General features: G+C 38.9%; 1 long non-coding RNA gene across 2 annotated transcripts in view; it reads right to left on the bottom strand.

Moving 5' to 3' along the window:
• Positions 1-15710, bottom strand: part of LOC146763375 (uncharacterized) — a 37659-nt gene extending 21949 nt beyond the window's left edge. The window contains exons 1-2 of one of the 2 annotated variants that reach the window (XR_014952119.1): positions 10835-15710; positions 2249-2325 (exon numbers count right to left, since the gene is read on the bottom strand). This is a non-coding gene — a long non-coding RNA (uncharacterized LOC146763375). Of the gene's footprint in view, positions 1-2248 lie in introns of both variants that reach the window. The other variant, XR_014952118.1, reaches the window with a different exon arrangement.
• Positions 15711-18416: the final 2706 nt, after the last annotated feature.

Here is an 18416-nt window from a genome sequence, read left to right on the forward strand (position 1 = left end):
ATGTTCCAGAGACAGGCCTTGCACAGTGCCATACCTGGACTTCACACTTTGAAAGTGGTAGGAGAAAAGGGAAAGGGTAAATGATAAACCTTTATCTGGACCTATGACCAGAAGGCAGCACTGCGGTCACCTAATCTGACTTCCTGAACAGCACAGAACACTAATCCAGACATTTCAGAAAGGGCCCAAACCTCTTTGCACAGAGGATTTTATTCCCAAATTAGACAAAAGAACCAGCATTAAGGAAACATTTAGTCTAGAAGTGATTGTAATACAATTGGAGTTGCTTTCACATTTCCTGCTGGAGCTGTTTCACAGATGGCAAAGCATCTTTAATTAGAGTTGAGGACCATCAGGAGCAGGGCACAGCAATATGCATTCTCTTTTCTTGTACAGAGGAGCTCTGGGATGCACTGTACCAATTACACCTTGGTCAGGGGGTTTCTAACAAAATTATTTCTTTTGTCACAAACTCTTGATGTATGAAGAGCAAAATTTCTTGTGCAACAGTACCAGGCACAAAGAAAGTTGCATCAAGAAAAATGGAATTTCCAGTCAAGAAAGCAAATTAAATAAAACACAGAGACAGGATAAGAGGCACAGAGAAGAAAAATAATAGCAAAGAAATTCAGTTCTTAAGGCACTTCTATAACATGAGCAAGTTTTCCTGGACAGAAGTCAATGTATCCACAGGAATTGCTTTGATGCCAGTGTACCACGGGGCTGAGGTGACCATCAGCCTTACTTGGGGGCTGCTCTCCATCTCCTACTGCAGACTTTTCATCCTGTGTGAACAGCCAACACCCACTGGGCCTCCCTGGGAAATGCTCCCACACCCAAGTTTCCTGGGAATACTCATTTACTCTGGACATTGGATCCCAACCCTCCTCTCTAGGCTACACTGCACTTCATCAAATTGAACTATTTCAAAAATACTTTTTTAAAAATTCACCAGAGAAGACAATAGTACAGCTGATTCACCCTGGAGAAGGCAGACATGTTCAAGCCTTTATTCTTGAGTCTTCCAGACTCCTTTTGTCCCTCTCCACAACTGGAAAACCAAACCAAATCCCCCATCCCAATTAACCAACCAAAACCCACTAAACCCTAACATAAAATAAGGGTAATGGGATTTATCTCCCTGTTAAACTGGATTCCCACCCATTTAGCTGCCTCCACTTTAATCAAGCAGCAAATAATTTTTATGTCAAGACTTGTTTCCTGCAGTTTTGTTTGTTTGTCTAAACCCATACTACACTTGCTCCTAAGTAACAACCACAGGAAAGCTTTTGACAGAAATTCTTATAAAGGACTCAATAATCTGAGTCAAGAAGGTTTTACATTTAGACTTTCAGTTGACAACTGATAATTCAGGTTTGAATTTTGCACATCACCTCTGAGCCCAGTTCTGTGCTCACTTAGTCCAATATCTAATTGATTTTTAGAGGACTGGAAAACTTTCGCTTTTGATAATCTCTGTTGGGTCAGGCAGGACAGACAACTTTGTAAGTATGGCAAAAAATCCAAAACAAACACCAAAAAACCCTCAAAATACCCCCAAAGAAAGTCCAAACTGAAGACATACCAGAGAAGCCCAGCAGAACGCCCCTCAAAATTCAAAACAACCCCTTCTCTCCTCCATCCTTGCATCTCATTAATATTTTGAATGAAGCAAATTAAATTAGAGTTGGGATTTCAAGGCAACCACCTCTGTACTGGAAATTGTGTGCATTCAAGCAAGAGGCATTTGTTTTTCCTTGGATGCTTATCTTTTCCCAAATGATGGATTTGCAGAAAGGGCAGCTGCAATGGCTGCTAGCTTGGTTTTGTGCCTTTAACTGATTCCTGTCTAACTCCTGCAGTTTGATTATGATTAACTCCATGATTTATGCCTTCTTGAAGTGCATAACTCTCTCCTTGTGACAGTTTCACAATCAGCTGCAGAGTCAAGGAGGAAGCTCATCTGTGGGCTTATTGTAGATAAACCCCAAAATGGTCTAAAGGTCTCATTTTAAACAGAGAAGCCAACTTTTGGCAGTAATTGAGGAGGGGAAGTCACATGTTTTCCTAAGGTTGTTGAATATTTCAACCGAAGGTTTTATGGGAAAAGGACTTTGATAAGAAAAATTATGCAGCAACAGACTTGAGAGTGGTTTTGTTTTGTTACCAGTACATGCAGAAGGGGATCAGGGAAATGCAACAATCTGGAAAGCAGGGGTGAAAAATGTAATGTGCTATTGTACAGTACCTTGTGTTAGATAGGGAGCACAGGAACATCAACAGAATTCCCTGGGAAGACAGTCCCATAGGATCCAGAACACACAGCTGCAGAAATAAGGATACAAAAAGGAAGAAGCATTTTGAGACCAGGGTGCTGTGCTGAAAATTCAAGTGTGACCTCAGCTGCTTGCTTGGTCACATCTCCTGTGAAGGGTCTCTCAGTTAAACCCAACTTCAACAAAGCTTGAACCTCTGTGCCTGAACTTCAAGACCTGTGCAAGGCTGGTGCAGTGCTTCTTGTGCTTGCGCTGAAACTTGGCACTTCTGCAGAGCTGGTTTGGTGAATGTGCTGGTGTTCAAAAAAGCCTACAAATGTGGAATTGCCCCCTTCTCAAGCTGCTGCTTCTGTTGCTCCTTAGCCTGCACACTTCATATCAAAGATCTGCCTCGGTTATGAGCTCCAAAGGCATGGACAAGCTAGGAAGAAACAACCCATATAACCAAGTTTTAAGGGCACAGAGCTGTGGGGAGAGCCACATTTGAAACAGCACTACCATTGATGCAGGTGTGCTGGGGTAGGCAGCATGAGGTGACACCTGGCTAATGGTGTGAGAGCATGGTGGCACTGAGAGCACTGGTCACACACAGTGGTGGGGGGGAAAACCGTAAAATACTGGATAACTCTGCTGAGAGGAGAAAGGCTGAGATTTAATGATCTGGCCAAGATAAGAAATGGTCAGATTCCTCCAAGGCTGGTGAGTAACCTCAGCTAAGCCTAGGCTGCTGCTTTGCATTCTTAGCCCTGTGTCAGTCCCAATTTATTTTTATTCCTCCATTGGTACTGGTGCTTATTGCAAAGCAGAGGTTGAACAGAAAATTATTTGTTGATTTTGTTGCTGAAAACACAATTTCAGCTGGACTGATCCAATGATCTTGTTCTCTACACAGACAATACAACCAACACAAAGGAGGATTTCTGGCTAGCAGTGGGGGAAACCCACACCTTTTATTGACAGGCCCCAGGGATCCAGGTTTAAAATGAGTGTAAAACAGCACACTCCAAGGAAAAAAAGATCTGAAGGAAGCAATGCAACTGTTAATTTTAGGTTTATTAAATTTCAGACACAGGGCTTGTCATGTCAGCAAAGTCCAGGAGCCCCTTTACCCTGACTATCTGAAGGCAGCTCTTTCAGCTGATCAGAAAGCTCTGAAATACAAAATTTAAAATTCCTGCTAAAATGTGCATCTCGGGTAGTGTAGGCGTGGTTCCACCATCCATCAGCTTTTGTTGTTCTTATGATCCATGCTTAGCTGTCGGCATTAATTACATCTTGGACCAAAAATCTACATTGGTAGTTTTGAATGTAAATTTGGACCACTTAGGGATGGGGAAAAGGTAAACATGGGGAAAAGGTAAACTCCACTTTGTGGGGAAAAAGGCCTCTGAATAGAGTACTCTCTACAGAGCCTGTGTCTGTTTTAGCTAGTAAGTGCCTCGTGCAAGATGGTGACAAATCCTCAGTCACACCAGATTGGGGTGGACATAAAGACACCAGGGGACATCCAAAAGAAGGCAGCAACTGGACCGTGTGCTCATTTGTCCCAGGCCAGAGAGAATGAGCCTGTCACTGCTGTGGAGAGGGGCAAGAAAACACATCCCAAAGGGCTTCCAGCAAGGAAATAAGACAAGGAAATAAGAGGTGCTTTGTGCACAGTTATTTTGTCCTTCCTTGAGGGCAGAGCCAAGCCTGTGACGAGTGGCTGGAGGCTGGGCAAGCAGCATGGGGCTGCTGGGGGTGCCAGTGTTTGGGGAAGGATCGTGCAGCACTGAGAAACCGAGAGGTTTTTACTCCCACAGCTTTTTTATAGACTCGCTGTGTTTTCTCCAGATTATAAAGCTGTTTGGAAGCCTGGGCCATTGACGTCAGCACGTCACATCCATTCAGCCTTGAATCTTTCCTGACAGGGTTTTTCTGCACCTGCCAGCCAGCAGCACGTACAGGCACAAAGAAACCATGGTGAAGAGGCTTTCGCTGCCACCACAGCTGCAGGTGCAAGCCTGGCCCCTAAGGAAGGGTTAAGTGACCAAAGCACTTGAAAATGAGAGATTTTGAGGCTAACTGCAGCCTCCAAAAATATAAAAAAGTAACTAGAAAGGAAAAAACAAACAAACAGGTAGTATTTTTTTCTTTTTGTAACAGGGCAAGAAACAATGAGCTTAAATTGCCAGGAAGGACAATTAAGTGTTGACACGAGATTTAAATTTTCTAACAATAAGGAGAGTGAAACATTGCACCAGTTTACTGAAAGGAAAGGTGAAGTGACCAAAGCACTGAGAGATTTTTAAATGAACTGCAGCCTCCAAAACCATAAAAAATTAACCAGGAAAAAAAAAAGGTACTATTTCTTTTTTCTTTTGTAATGGGGTAAGAAATAATGAGCTTAAATTGCCAGGAAGGACAGTTAAGCATTGTCAACAAATTTAAAACTTTCTAACAGCAAGGAGAGTGAAGCATGGGACCTGTTGACTAAAAGAGAACTCCTCTTCAAGAGCAGATGAGACAACTCATGGGTGATTTAGAGTAGCTGGATGGAAAAGTAAGGAGGAAGATTTCTAGGATTCTAAGTTAGCCATCAATATATTAAAAATCAGGATCTTTAAAACTGAAGCATGGGCAGCATCACACTGCAGCCCAGGTCATGGCACAGAGCACAGCCAGCCCCAGCTTGCAGCGAGGACATTTCTCCTCCTGACCTCGGGCACTCCACAGCTCTGCCTCTTTTCTGCCTGGCCTCAAACTGTAGCAAAGACATTGATTAACTGGAGATGAGAGCTCTGAGGGTCAATTTTACTCTTTGGGACAATTGGGAAGTGATTTTTCTATGCCTAGGTAGAGGATCTAGTTCGTAGTATTTCTTGCCTCCTCCAGTTTACAGTCTATAAATCATTACTTTAAAAATAAAGGAAAAAAAAATAGATACATGAAATATCATAGATACATGAAAACAGAAAAAATATGAAAGGAAAAAGAAGGAAATAGTCTTGCATTAATTGCTCTATATATCAAACAGTAATTAACAGTAGTTAACACCACACACAGAAACTGCTTGGGTTCAAATTCGGTACTTTTTAAAAAATTCACAAACTCCGCACACAAACCCCTCAATTGTTACTTGTGGCAGCTGGCATCATGTATGCTTACCATTTGTTTCTTTAAAAAAAAACCAAACAAAACAAAACAACAAAAAAGCCCACGAAAGCTCCATTCTTCAGCTCCTTAAGATTTATGTTGTTTTTCCTTGGTTTATACCAGATAAACCTTTTGAAGGCCAATCAAACAAAAACTATCTACTATTTTTTCAGTACAGTTTTTATTCAAAATGCTGCTTTTTGCATATTTTATATGCTGTTACTCGGGGTGTTAAACTCTTGTTACTACAAAAAGGGCCAATAGGCCCAGACATTGTGGTCTAAAAAGCTCCAGAAGCAGCTGCAAAAAACTCTTTGCTTTTGTTATTTGCATACAACAAAATATTTCTGCTTTTTTGATTCTGTATGTTTCATACACAGCTGTCCTCCACAGTGCAGTAACTGTAATTACTAGCTAAAACAGACACAGGCTCTGTAGAGAGTACTCTATTCAGAGGCCTTTTTCCCCACAAAGTGGAGTTTACCTTTTCCCCATGTTTACCTTTTCCCCATCCCTAAGTGGTCCAAATTTACATTCAAAACTACCAATGTAGATTTTTGGTCCAAGATGTAATTAATGCCGACAGCTAAGCATGGATCATAAGAACAACAAAAGCTGATGGATGGTGGAACCACGCCTACACTACCCGAGATGCACATTTTAGCAGGAATTTTAAATTTTGTATTTCAGAGCTTTCTGATCAGCTGAAAGAGCTGCCTTCAGATAGTCAGGGTAAAGGGGCTCCTGGACTTTGCTGACATGACAAGCCCTGTGTCTGAAATTTAATAAACCTAAAATTAACAGTTGCATTGCTTCCTTCAGATCTTGTCTAGCCCTAATTAAGAATCATCATATCAGAAACTTGCAAAAATTTGTCTGCAACAGAAAACCACGATGCTCAAAATGTGGAAAAAACCTTCAGAAATGTAGACATATGGTGAGGGAAATTTTGTGGTGACTCACAAAATTAATTGTCTTTAACAGAGTAGCCTGAAGCATGTGACCATCAAGGGAAGGGACAAAAGAGGGCAAACTAATTGCAAGTCTTATGATTTCTCTAATTGTTGATAAATGCTTTATTTCAAACAAACCCTCTTTGTTTTATATTATTTCTCATTCACCTGCTGCAGTTTTCACCAAAAAAAAAAAATCTCAAACCCTCAAAAACCCTACAGGTTACGCTGATCAAAACAAATTATTGTAATTTTTTTTCTACTATTTCTGTACTATTTTTCTAATATTCCCTCCAAAGCCAAACAATACACTATTTTGATGTCTGTTATGGGAATGATGCTGCAACAAAGATTTCCATATATTCCCCTTCAGGCTCCAAAGCAAATTCCCTGGAATCAACACAATACAGACACAACATGACTGATTTTCTAATTTCACAGGAATCAAGCACCACATCTAAGACCAGGGGATGATATACTTGGACACAGATGAAGAGAAATACAAGCTAAGTATTTCTATTCTTTTAACTAATGTATTTTATTAAAAAAATAATAATTCACCTCATAATGAATGGTGTATTACTGTGAGTTAAGGAAAGCAAAAAAAAAACTGATACAGTAATATTTTCCAGATGTAGAAGCAAACCCAAAAGACATTACCTTGTAAAAACTCACAGTGCTATGGACAGGCTGAGTAAATGCTGTACATTTTTGAGAACAAGAATTGACATAGCCGAGAATAAAATATATGTGAAGAAATATTTTTGGGGTGAAATGCTGTTTTGCCAGGGCAAAGCAATGGATATTTATTTTCAATGTTTAGTTAAGAAATATTAACTCATACAGGATGGCAAAATGCAAATTGGTCTCTATGATCATCAAAAAAGTAGGAGAAAACTGCCTACCACTACAGAGCAAAAAATACACCAAAAATGTAATTACTTGAAAAGTGAGTAGCAGTTGTTGAGTAGACTACTCAACAATTCAGTTGAGAAGAATAGTGATAGATGAGGTCTCCATGCCTAAAATGCTCCCAGATATTCAGAATCTACTCTATTTACATGAGAAGTTTCATAATGTTGGTTTCTTAAACTATCTTTGAGATGCTTTTTTCCTGGAAACAGAGAAAAGGCAGCCAGGTAATTCACAGAAATAACACTGCCATGGTCAAGCACTGTCAGGATTGTTCTGATAAAGACCAGGTGAGTCACAAAGAACATTCTGCCTCTGCAAACATTTAGCTTTTATAGCATTTTTCTTTTTAAATCATTATCCAAGCTAAAATGAAGTCTCTTCTATGTTTTACGTAGGTTCTGGTGACTCAGATTCTGTGGTTATTGTGGTTGCCAATTCTGTGCAAAAAAGCATTTGTAAATCAATTAAAATTATATTTGTCTGCATTGAAATGGTTTTAATTTTGATAATATTTACATACTTGATATTTTAAACTGCATAGCATTCTGAAAATCCAGAAGGAATAATACACTTTTTTGGTCATGCTACACAAAATTTATAGATGACAATAAAAATCAAGCTCAGAAAGACCCTCTTGATCTAATACTAATCCTGAAGGACACAATAATGAATCTTAGGAACAGCTGGATTTGTGTTCCCATACTTTTTCCTTAAGATGCCAAATTAAAGCTTGCAGCCTCTTGCACTGAACTATGGTTTCTTTTAAATTCTGATCTGAACTCATATTTAACTCTCCATGATTAGGATCAGACCTTCCAGAAACGTGCAATTATCCTGATATTCAGAAAGGAAATAAAATCAGGTCAGTTTTTAAGCAACATACCAGGAAATTACTAGGGGCTTGTTCACCATTAGTTTGATTTTCCCTTCATCCAAGAGGATTCTTGATTGCCCCAGGGCATGGGCTATATTTAATCACACCTTTTCACATGAGAACACTTATAAGCCAATAACTTTAAAAAGTAGATGATTTGTAGGATTGATGATGTCTGGTCAGTGATGAACCCTGAACTTTCTGGAAAAAGGGATATGCATGGCACCTGATCTGACTGCCAGCAGCCTCAATTTCTTTATTTCTTATTTAAAAACTATTGCACAATTACCATCTAAAATGAATTATATTTCTTCCCTAAAGTCAGCAATCTAAATCTAAAGTGAATTCTATTCTTTCCAAAGAATTTCACTCTTCCCTATTTAAAAAAACGCAAATACACCCTAGAAGTGGCTGGGTGCTCTCAGCTGCAGGAGAGGCTGATGTTAGTACAGAGGTGCCAAAACAGAGACATAAAAAAATGGCAATAGCCTTCACGCAAATGTGGCTGAAAATACTTTGAAGACTTTTCTTTCATTTTCAAAGAAAGGCACAGTGATCCTTCTTAATGTTTACATGCACATATTAAAAATATATAAATACCCAAACAAAAACTCCTAATTCTGATAACTCCCTATGTACTTTCACATGAAGTTCTGCTTAAAAACTGACATTTCTGTACAATTCAAACAAATGTGTTCTACGCTGAAGGACTCATCACATCATGTCTGACCCATTTTTTGTCTGTCTGTAGTTTATTGTTAATTATTCAACCTGGATGGCTTAATTTAAAACTTAATTTCAATTCAGCACAACTTAAGCCTACTTATTCATGTCAGTAAGAACAAGAAGAAAATGATGTGACAAAGACAACTGGCCTAACAGCCCCAAAAAGTGGATCCACTTTGCAAACAGCAGCAAGCTTTAATTAAGTAATTTCAAGAACTTTGGAAAAATTAGAAGTCTAGTTTTCTTCTAATAACAGTGAAGCATGAAACTTTGGCTTTAAAAAACTTTTTTGGAGTGCACCAGTACTGACAGCTCATGTCAACTGCAAGGTGTTAGAGCTTAGGGACCTTCTTCGGTCCTTGCTCAGCCTTTCTTTCATGCACTATCATTTCTTGTATTTATATAATTATGAAAAAATACAAAACCTTCAGAGACATTTGTGCAAGTTGCTCTTTTCTTGCACTCAGCATTCAGATGAATAAACAGGGAAAAAGGAGGAATGCATTTGCTTGAGGAACAGCAGTAGCACAAAATTGACTGTCAGGTCTAGTTATGCCCATGTAAAATCTAAATATTTCTTAAAAAAAAAAAAAAAATCAGGACACAGCAACAGTAGTGTTAACACAGATGCAAGCTTCCTTATCATCATGATTGCCAGAAGTTTAAAATGTGATGGGTATCTGCCAAAAACAAAGCTCTATTTGTCATTTTACAAACAGATAGCATAAAAACTCTTCCCAGTACATGGAGCCTGAGAAATTAAATACAGGTTTGTATTAGTCAAAATGATATACTGATTTTTTAACTGGAAAAGAATAATTTTTTAACAGTGAAGTAAATGATCCAAGATTTCATTATTTAAAAAAATAGAATATCTCACAGAAAAGCCAACAAACTCTGTACACTCTTGAGGGACATTTTATAACCCAAAGATATCTCTCTTCCTATTACTTAAATTCTCTTGGTTTTTGCTGTGCTAAACTCTGATCCCTCCAAAAGTTCTGGTTAAATGAGAAATGGACTAGAAATTTCAATGCTAAAGGGTCTTGTAGGCTCCCTAAATTCAGTGCTCCAAGGCCAAGACCAATAAGGATACAAGTGTTGCCTTAGAATCAGGAAACAAACAAATGGAAAGCCACAAACAACACAAAAGTTCTTTTTCAGGAAAAAAAACCCAACAAAACCCATAGCCAGTTTAGTTAAAACCAAATTACCTTGCTCAGAAGGAAAATTGCTTAGAGATATAGCATACAAAAATTTTCTCTAGATAAAAAGTGTTTTTTTAATAAATGTTTACCCAAACTTGTAGCCTCATTTGGCTGATGTGGGCAGAGGGGAATTAAATCTCAAAACTATGGGGAAAGAAAAGGAAACTTGATAGAAGTCACTTAATAGAATAGGACTGTAAGATATTAGCTCTCTATGGTCCCTTTCCTCCTAATGCAGATAAATAACTAACATTTTATTTCCAAAGTAATTTTGAAGCTGTGAAGCTGCATGAAGTAGCACAAAGTTGCAGCTCCTATTTTTGTTTCACTGGTAGATATACCATGAAGTTTATCAAACTCACTCACTTTTATTATTGGATGAATGTCATGCAAACCCTCCTCAGAGACAGCAAGAGGATATTTATCTCTATTTTTCTGTAAGATCAAGATATTACAGACAAATTCATCTAAAACTAATCCAAATGCAGCAAACTCAAAGCTAGCTCCCCTCAGAACATGGAGCAGATCCCAAGAAAACAATTTTGCTGGGAACCATTTTGTCTCCTGGATATCAGCCTCAAAACGAAGAGGTGTTTCAACTGGTCAGTAATTGGGGGGGAAAATATATGGAAATATTAAATCAACATATATAAGGACACAACCTCTTGGCTTCCCTGAGGAAATACTTCAAGAAAATACAGAAAGGAGTACAAAAGAAGACCATAAAAATGTCTAGCCACAAATTACCCTTTTCTTCTTCCTTCTGATGAAAGAGGTGACTGAAGCATGAGCAGAAATCTCCATGTGGCATTGCTTTCCTGCAATCACTCTGAATGGAAAACACCTTTGTTAGCTTGGCACAGCCAAGCACCTCTGGCACCACCAGATCAGCTCAGGTATCTCCCAAGGACACCTTCTCAATGACCAGATCTAGTTAAGAACACGAGACTCAGCTGCAAGTATTTCAATAATTCTCAGATTGTTCACCTGCTTGAGAATTACCATCTTCTCTTTCCCTCACCCGTGGGCACAAGTTGAGAGTGCTGGGATTTGGGATTGTCAACACCTTACAGCAGCTCCTGCTTCCTCCTGACACTGCAGAAACCAAAATCCTCGGGACAACTCAACCCCAGTCTAGAGTTTTTACACGACAATGCCAAGACTTCCCTCACCATGGCCAAAAGCTTTCCGTGACAAATCAAAGTCTGTAGGAGTTCCCCTGTGGCTGTTTTCCCAAGCTTTTTTTTCATGTGGCTTGGAACACCTCCTGACCAATTATCTAGTTACAGCATTAGCTACCGATCTTGTAAAACCTCTGGAGACTTCCATTTATCTCCAAGTTACATCCAAGCAGGATATTTTGATCCCACATCTCCCCTGGTCAAGTGAACTTCCAAACCTGTACTTAGAGAATTAACTTTGTCCTTTCAAACACTTGGTAAGTGAATAATAATAATAATAATATAGTGAAAATAATAGTGAAAATGTTATGCTGTAGCAGACAAGTAGCACACAGAGGAAAAGCCCCTTCTCATGCCTGTTTTGTCCCAGATGAGACATTCAGATAAATGATGCTTCTTTGTTTGTACTGAAGTATGTGGTTTGGAAGGAAGGTGATTTTGCTACACTCCAAGCCCACGGGAAATTCACCTGTCTAATAAAAGAACCTCAGTCAACAAGGCTCTGTTTCAACAATCCAGGAATTTTGATTTCCTAAAGGGAGTCTTTGATGCTCAAATGAAGTCTCATTGATAAGGAAAGTGCACACACAGGTAAAAAAGATCCAAGTAGCCAGGTTTAACAAGTCAAAACTGAAAGCAAAATGTCATACAATGTACTGCCTATTATTGCTGCATTCTAAATCTATTCCAGACTACTCAAGGTAATTTACTGCTGAAGGTTATCAAAGACATTTTAATTACATACACATGGATTAATGACTTTCTGTTTGAGGTAAATCAACATGCATATCCTTACAAAAGGACAACAGAAGGAAGTCTCCTGTCATCTCAGATTCCTGTGGTGTCTGTTTGAACCTATTGGGCTGAATGATTTAAATCCAAGTGTACTGAGCAACCTGTGTGATAAAGCTTGGACAAAGCCCTTTCATCCAGCCCATTTCTTCCTGGCACACACTGAGCAAGGAGCCCGCACCTCGTGATGAGTAACACAGGTGTATTTATGGGTTCAGCAGTCAGCTCAGCATTCCAGGAATGTGTGGCACAGGATGGTGTTAGCCAACACTGTTATGTCAGCTCCACAGAGGCTGCAGGGCATTAACAAAATATCTGTTGTCTGCAGCAAACCAACAGCAGCCAATTACACTGCAAGCAAAAAACTCACACTGCTCCAGTCAGGCTGGTGGAGGAGCCCAAAATCAGTATATTGTCACTTCTGTGATTCCACACAAGGGATTATGCTTATTTAGGACAGATTTAAAGCACAATCTAAGCCAGACACGTCATCATATGGAATCAATATAGGTTTAGAAAAAAACTAGCTGACAGTTGTATTTTAAATTCTGCCAGTAATCAAGAGAAAAAAGTAGGACCATCAAACAGGCAAGTTACAACAGGCCCATTTAAAGAATAATCCTGGCTTTAGAAGCATTTATAAGAAACAGAGGAGGAAAAAGGATTATGTATAGGCAAATGTTTAAAGATAAGGCAAATAGAAACAGAAGGCTAAATCACTGTGCTCATTCTCAGGAAATCCATGGCAGACCCCAAGAAAGCAAGCACTTTCACTATGATATATATTTTTAAAATATACATGGTTTTATAAAGTGCATCAAGTTTTATTATCCAGTACATCCTATAGAACTAGTCTATTAAACTGAAACACCTTGAGAGCTCACATATTCTTCAGATTTCCAGTAAGTCTCAGTATATTTCTTACATTTAAATATACAATACTCATTACATAGTGAAAACAGTACAGACTTCAGCTTGGCACATTTAATAAAACACACACATATATTCCACACTAAAATTCCTCTTAGAAGTAAAATAAGACCTACCTATATTATTAAAGCTCACTGAACAGTTTCCAGTTACTTAAACATGACTAAACCAACTGTTCTGGTTAAAAGTTTCCAGGCTCATTTTCTGCTTCTGATTCATTTTTTGTTTTAGTTAAATGGGAGGGAAGATGTAAGATTCCAACCAAATCATTATTAAGAATTAGAGCAAGAAAAAAACCAGAGATTTATTACTGGTTTTAAGAACAGCTTAATTACCTTCTTCCCCACCAAGAGAGAACATTCTTATGGGACCATCAATCCTAACACAAAAGAAGAGGAGCTTTTTACATTAATCTTTTATTCATGCTCTGAAAAGTCAGATTTGGCCAGGTTATAGCCATTTGAAAATTCACCGGTAACAGGAGCTCAAAACAAGTTTCTTTCATTTTACCAAATCAGATTCTTAAATACTCATACTCCCTGCTAGATATTTTCCAGGTGAGAGCACATGAATGCACAGCAGCTGAGGGACTAAATTTTGTTCACCTCACCTGAAAGGTCTGGATCTTTGGCAACCACTTTGTTGTACCTCAGAGCTTGATTTGATTGCTAGTTAAACCTGCTGTAACCAGAGAGGAATTTAAAGCGAAACAAAGGAATGGAGACTAAAGAGGAAAACAACACTTGGATATTAGAATGCAAATAAAGAATCTAATCAGAGTAGGAATGGTTCAGTAAAGAGTCTGTGATTAAGAGAGAGAAGGCTGGGAATAGTAGTTATTGGAGAAAATGAAATGAGCTCATGATGAACAAAGGGAATTTGGAATTTAGTAGGTAAATAAACTGGGGCATCTTGGAATGCACAGGAATTCTTGAAAGCAGCAGAGGACAGGGCAGTTGAAGGTGGGGGGTCAGTGGCTTGGCCTGGCATGCAGAGAATCAGTTCAATGCTACCAGCTGCAGTTTGGCACAGTGCATTCACCCTGGGAAGCTGCAGAAGGGTGGCAGGAGTCTGTGAGGAGCCAGGTGGGTGCTCCTCCCCTCTGCAGAAAGGACTGTGACATCCAGGAAAGGCACTCTGGTAACAGAAACTTTGCATGACTGGACTGGATTACTCTGGCTAGAGAGCTGGGCATCCTCCTCCAGAATTAAGACATGAAGACGAGGCAGAAAGAAAAATTAGAGAGATGTACAGCACCTCCTTGATCTTCCTGGGGAATTTCTAGGGAAAAGGCAAGGATGTGACATCTAGCTCAGGCACAGGACAATTCTGCTAAAGAGCAGAACAGCAGCAGTTTCAGTGCTGAAACCCTAAACTGAAACCAGATCTGACTGATTCACTCAAAATAGAAAGCTGAGCACTGAATAAAAGCACTGTGACAATAAAAATGTAAATTTTATAAGCATACATTCAAGTATAAATCTTCCATGTATCTCAGTTATGAAAAATCCCTTTGGCAAGATAGTAAAAGGTTCAGTTTTTTCAATTGTTCAGTGAACAAATAGCATTCTCTAGAGATCTTAGTGCAAAAAGCATGTTCATGTTAAAATTCATTCATATAGCTTAATTATTCCAGTTCAATTTTTCACATTATACACCTAGTCTTAATACATTTTTTATCTTTATGTACATGTGCCTATATAGAGACATGTATACATATGTATTGGTTTTACCATTAAAAAGTGGAAATTACTCCAGTTTGAAACAAATGAAAATGTTTTTGTTCCAGAACTGTGGTGGGAAATATGTTAAGCCTAACAGCTATTGGTTTAGAGAGCAGCTTTATCTGCTGAATGAATGAAGGCAATGGGAGTGGTTAAGAAGTGAATAAATGTGAACTCTATCTTGAAAAACACAAATTAATTCCCTTTCAGCTTTCCATTGTCACAAAATCCTAGAGCATACCTCAACTTAACTTTTTTTGTCTTTCAGAGTACTCGCATTCAGAATATTTAAATGAAATCAGGAACATGCCACTCCCCACCATTTTTACTCCAGTCTCTAGTGCTATGTGTCCTGTATTAAAACCAAAGACCTGAAAAAGCAGTTGACAGTTTGCAACACAAAAAAGGAGCACAGAGTTTCCTCCACTATAAAACACTTAAATTCTACTTGGGGCAAGCAGGATTGTTATTTCCCTTACAGAAACACCTCAGCAACCAAGAGATCAGCAATGAAGAAGAGGACAAACTTCTGATACAAACTTTGAAAAGGTTGTTGAGCAAGTAGTTGGAAATAAAAATGAAACAGCAATTGTGTGGGAAAAGCAGGTGATGAGCAATGATCTGAAGGAGAAGAGGAGGAACAGAGGACAGGGGGACAGCAGAGACATGGGCACCAGAGGTTCAGGCAGAGGAATAACTGAGGTGAGCTTTCAGGATAGGGAAAAGATTTAGTGCAAAAACATAGATGCAGCCAGCAAAGGGCTGCAAGCAAGTTGTGGAAATGTGTCAGTGGGAACAGGCTGGTGAAATGTTACCCTTGTCCCAAGGGTATTTGGCAGGAAAAAGAGTCAGAATTACATATCTGCGTTTCCTTTTTGAATTACCAATACTGTTGGTTCACAGTCCTCCCCAGCCTACAGGAAACACTAAACACCTTTCCTTTCCAAGAACAATCAGGTGTTCTTGGGTTTTTATTACACAGGAGCACCGTAGGTGGCTTCTGTGGGCCTAAAAAGGGAGAATTACTTCTTGGGTACTCCCTAAGAGGGAACTTGCTCAGAGTCTTAGCACAGATTCTGGAAAGAATAATCTGTTCCTCCTTTGTTTCATTTTTGGAAGCCTTTCTGAGGAGGAATTTTTGCATCAAATATTGTTTTTCTTCCCAAGAGTGAGGCTGTCGTCTTGTAGTAGAAATTAAAGACTACACTGCGAAATATTTTTAACACTAGAAACTGAAAACAAAAAAATAGAAATGCCACATGCCATGTGTCTGCACAAGTTCCACAGTCTCACAGTTATGATTTGGCCATTGGATTAATGTGTAGTCCAAGATCCAGAAGGAGGAAAAAAAAGTCCAAAACCACAATACTTTTCTTAATTCTCACAGATCTTAGGAGGTTGAGCTAATCCTTTACAGGGACTTGACTCCCAAATGACTGGAGAGACAGAGGAGTTTAGAGGCCAGTATGATGGTTCATAGATAACTATACTCTGGGAAGAGCTGTTTTCTTTCCTTGATGCCTTTTTTTCCCCCTTTTTTCTTTCTGTAATAGTTTTCATCCTCTCTACTCGGGAACGTCTTTCTGCAGCTATAGCTATTAGATTTTGTAGGGTCTGAAAACATCTTTTCTTCCTTATGCTTACATTTTTAATCATTAGCAATCAACATCATCAGGTCATTGGCAATCTAGCCAATATTAATTCCTGGGGTTTTTTTGCAAGTGTTTTGCTGCGATTAGATGACAGCTTCAGGTTTTTTTCTGTACACATTTTTTGGTTCAGATGATTTTATCTAATGCCTTATCCCAGCTCTTCAATAGTACAGATACCCAGGAGGCTGCTCTGGTTAGTGTATTAAGTGGATCTTCATGGATCCTGCTCAAAAATTGTCAGGGGAGTCATACAGTTGGCAGAAGGAGTTTGGATCTAATTACAGCTCATGTGAATGGCCAATTTTCTAGAGAAAACCAAGCCTAACTCTCAGAACTGAGCAAGATCAGCCTCTAGGGAAATTCAGGTTTGCCCACTTCACAGTCTTCTAGAACCAGTCAGAAAAAGGTGCTGAGCTTTGCCTGACTTCTTTCATTTCGTTTTGTAATGATTTCTCAGCATTTAAAAAACCTATATAATTTTTAACAAAAGAAGCACAGGCAAAGAGCCCCTCCAAGTGTAGCTACAAAGACCTCCAGTGTAAAAGCAGAATTTACAATGTCTAATAATGAATTGTTCCTTAATGAACAGCTTGGGGAAGGGATCAGACAGAGGCAAGCCCAACATGCTCTCACTATTGGCAAGTTCACAACACACCAAATGTTAAGTCAAAGGAAACACAACAATGTTATCTAAGATACACAAAGGGCATGAACTGATATGGAAAATGGCAATTAGACTACATAAATAATCTTAAGAAGATGTTATTAAAAGCCAACACTTCTGTGCAGCCAATGAAATGTGAGTACAGTGTTGTTTGCCATTCCCTTTCAATTGTACTGTAATGGAAAAAAACCTGCTCATTTCCCTACTCAACATCAGTGACAGAGGTTTCACCAGGGCAAAAAACCTTACAGCTGGTGCTGGTGACCACCACAGCGTAATGCTCCTTGTGCTGTGGGACTTTTCAAGGCTAATAAGGGCTACCTGCCCCAAAACTCGACATGAATAACAAGAAAAATGAGCACCAAGTTGCCCAGCACCATGATGCTGGAAGTAGCAGAAATTCCCATTTTGTGGGTGCTCTACCTTCCCTAAATGCTTTGAAAAGGAGGATTCTGACACTAACACCTTAATTTTCCTCACTCTTGTCTTCTTGCCAATAGATCAAATCCTTAGCATGTCCCCTCACTGTGTCTCTTCAGGAAGAATGGTGTGCAGTGTAGAAGCCAGGTAAAATTTGAACCCAACTATGTTATAATGTGAAAAACAAAACAAAACAAAACAAATCCAGAGAGATAAAGATAGAGACATTTTTTTTCCAGACCCAGAAGAAGTTTAAAACATTTTCTCCAAACAAAGAGATTAGATTCTTTGTCCCTGTTTCTGGAAAACAGAAATGAAGCAATACAAACTGTTCCCCAGTTTCCTGTCTTTTATGTCCTTTCTATGAAATTCGGCTTTCCAGGTTTCAGGTCACATTTGCATAAGAACCCCAGCATTAATTATCATTTTAAAAGCAGCTCTCAAAACCATTGACTAGACAAAGACGGATGTACAAGTCCCAAGAGGAAAGAAAATGTTTCAAGGAATTGGAAACAATTCTTATTCAAGGTCTAATAGAGAAGCCAAGCTCTGTTCATTGTCATTCCTCCTCTGGAGAAATATAATGAGCATTTCTCTCTTGTTACAGTGACACAAACAAATATGAATGGACACTAGAAGAGGTACTTGGAGGTATAAGGCTCAAATCAAACCCAGTCTGCTCTCAAAGTAAAATGAAGTTCTTATTTTTACCTGGGACACAGAGTTTCAATTATCACATGTAACATGAATTTTAACAATGACTATTTACACAAATTCAGTTTTCTCTCTCATTTTATGGCTGACAGAGCAACAGTGAGACAAATAGCAAGAGATAAATTTCCTCTTCTCTCACACAGAAATCTATTGCTATAGGTCAAAGAAACACTGCAACTAAGAGGGCCACACAGAGAAGAAAAAGTGTTGTTTTATGTGGGTTTTCTTTTAAACAAGCTACAACAAAATGCA

This window comes from Lonchura striata, chromosome 1A, assembly GCF_050655825.1.
Source record: "Lonchura striata isolate lonStrDom1 chromosome 1A, ASM5065582v1, whole genome shotgun sequence".
NCBI classification, from domain to species: Eukaryota; Metazoa; Chordata; class Aves; order Passeriformes; family Estrildidae; genus Lonchura; species Lonchura striata.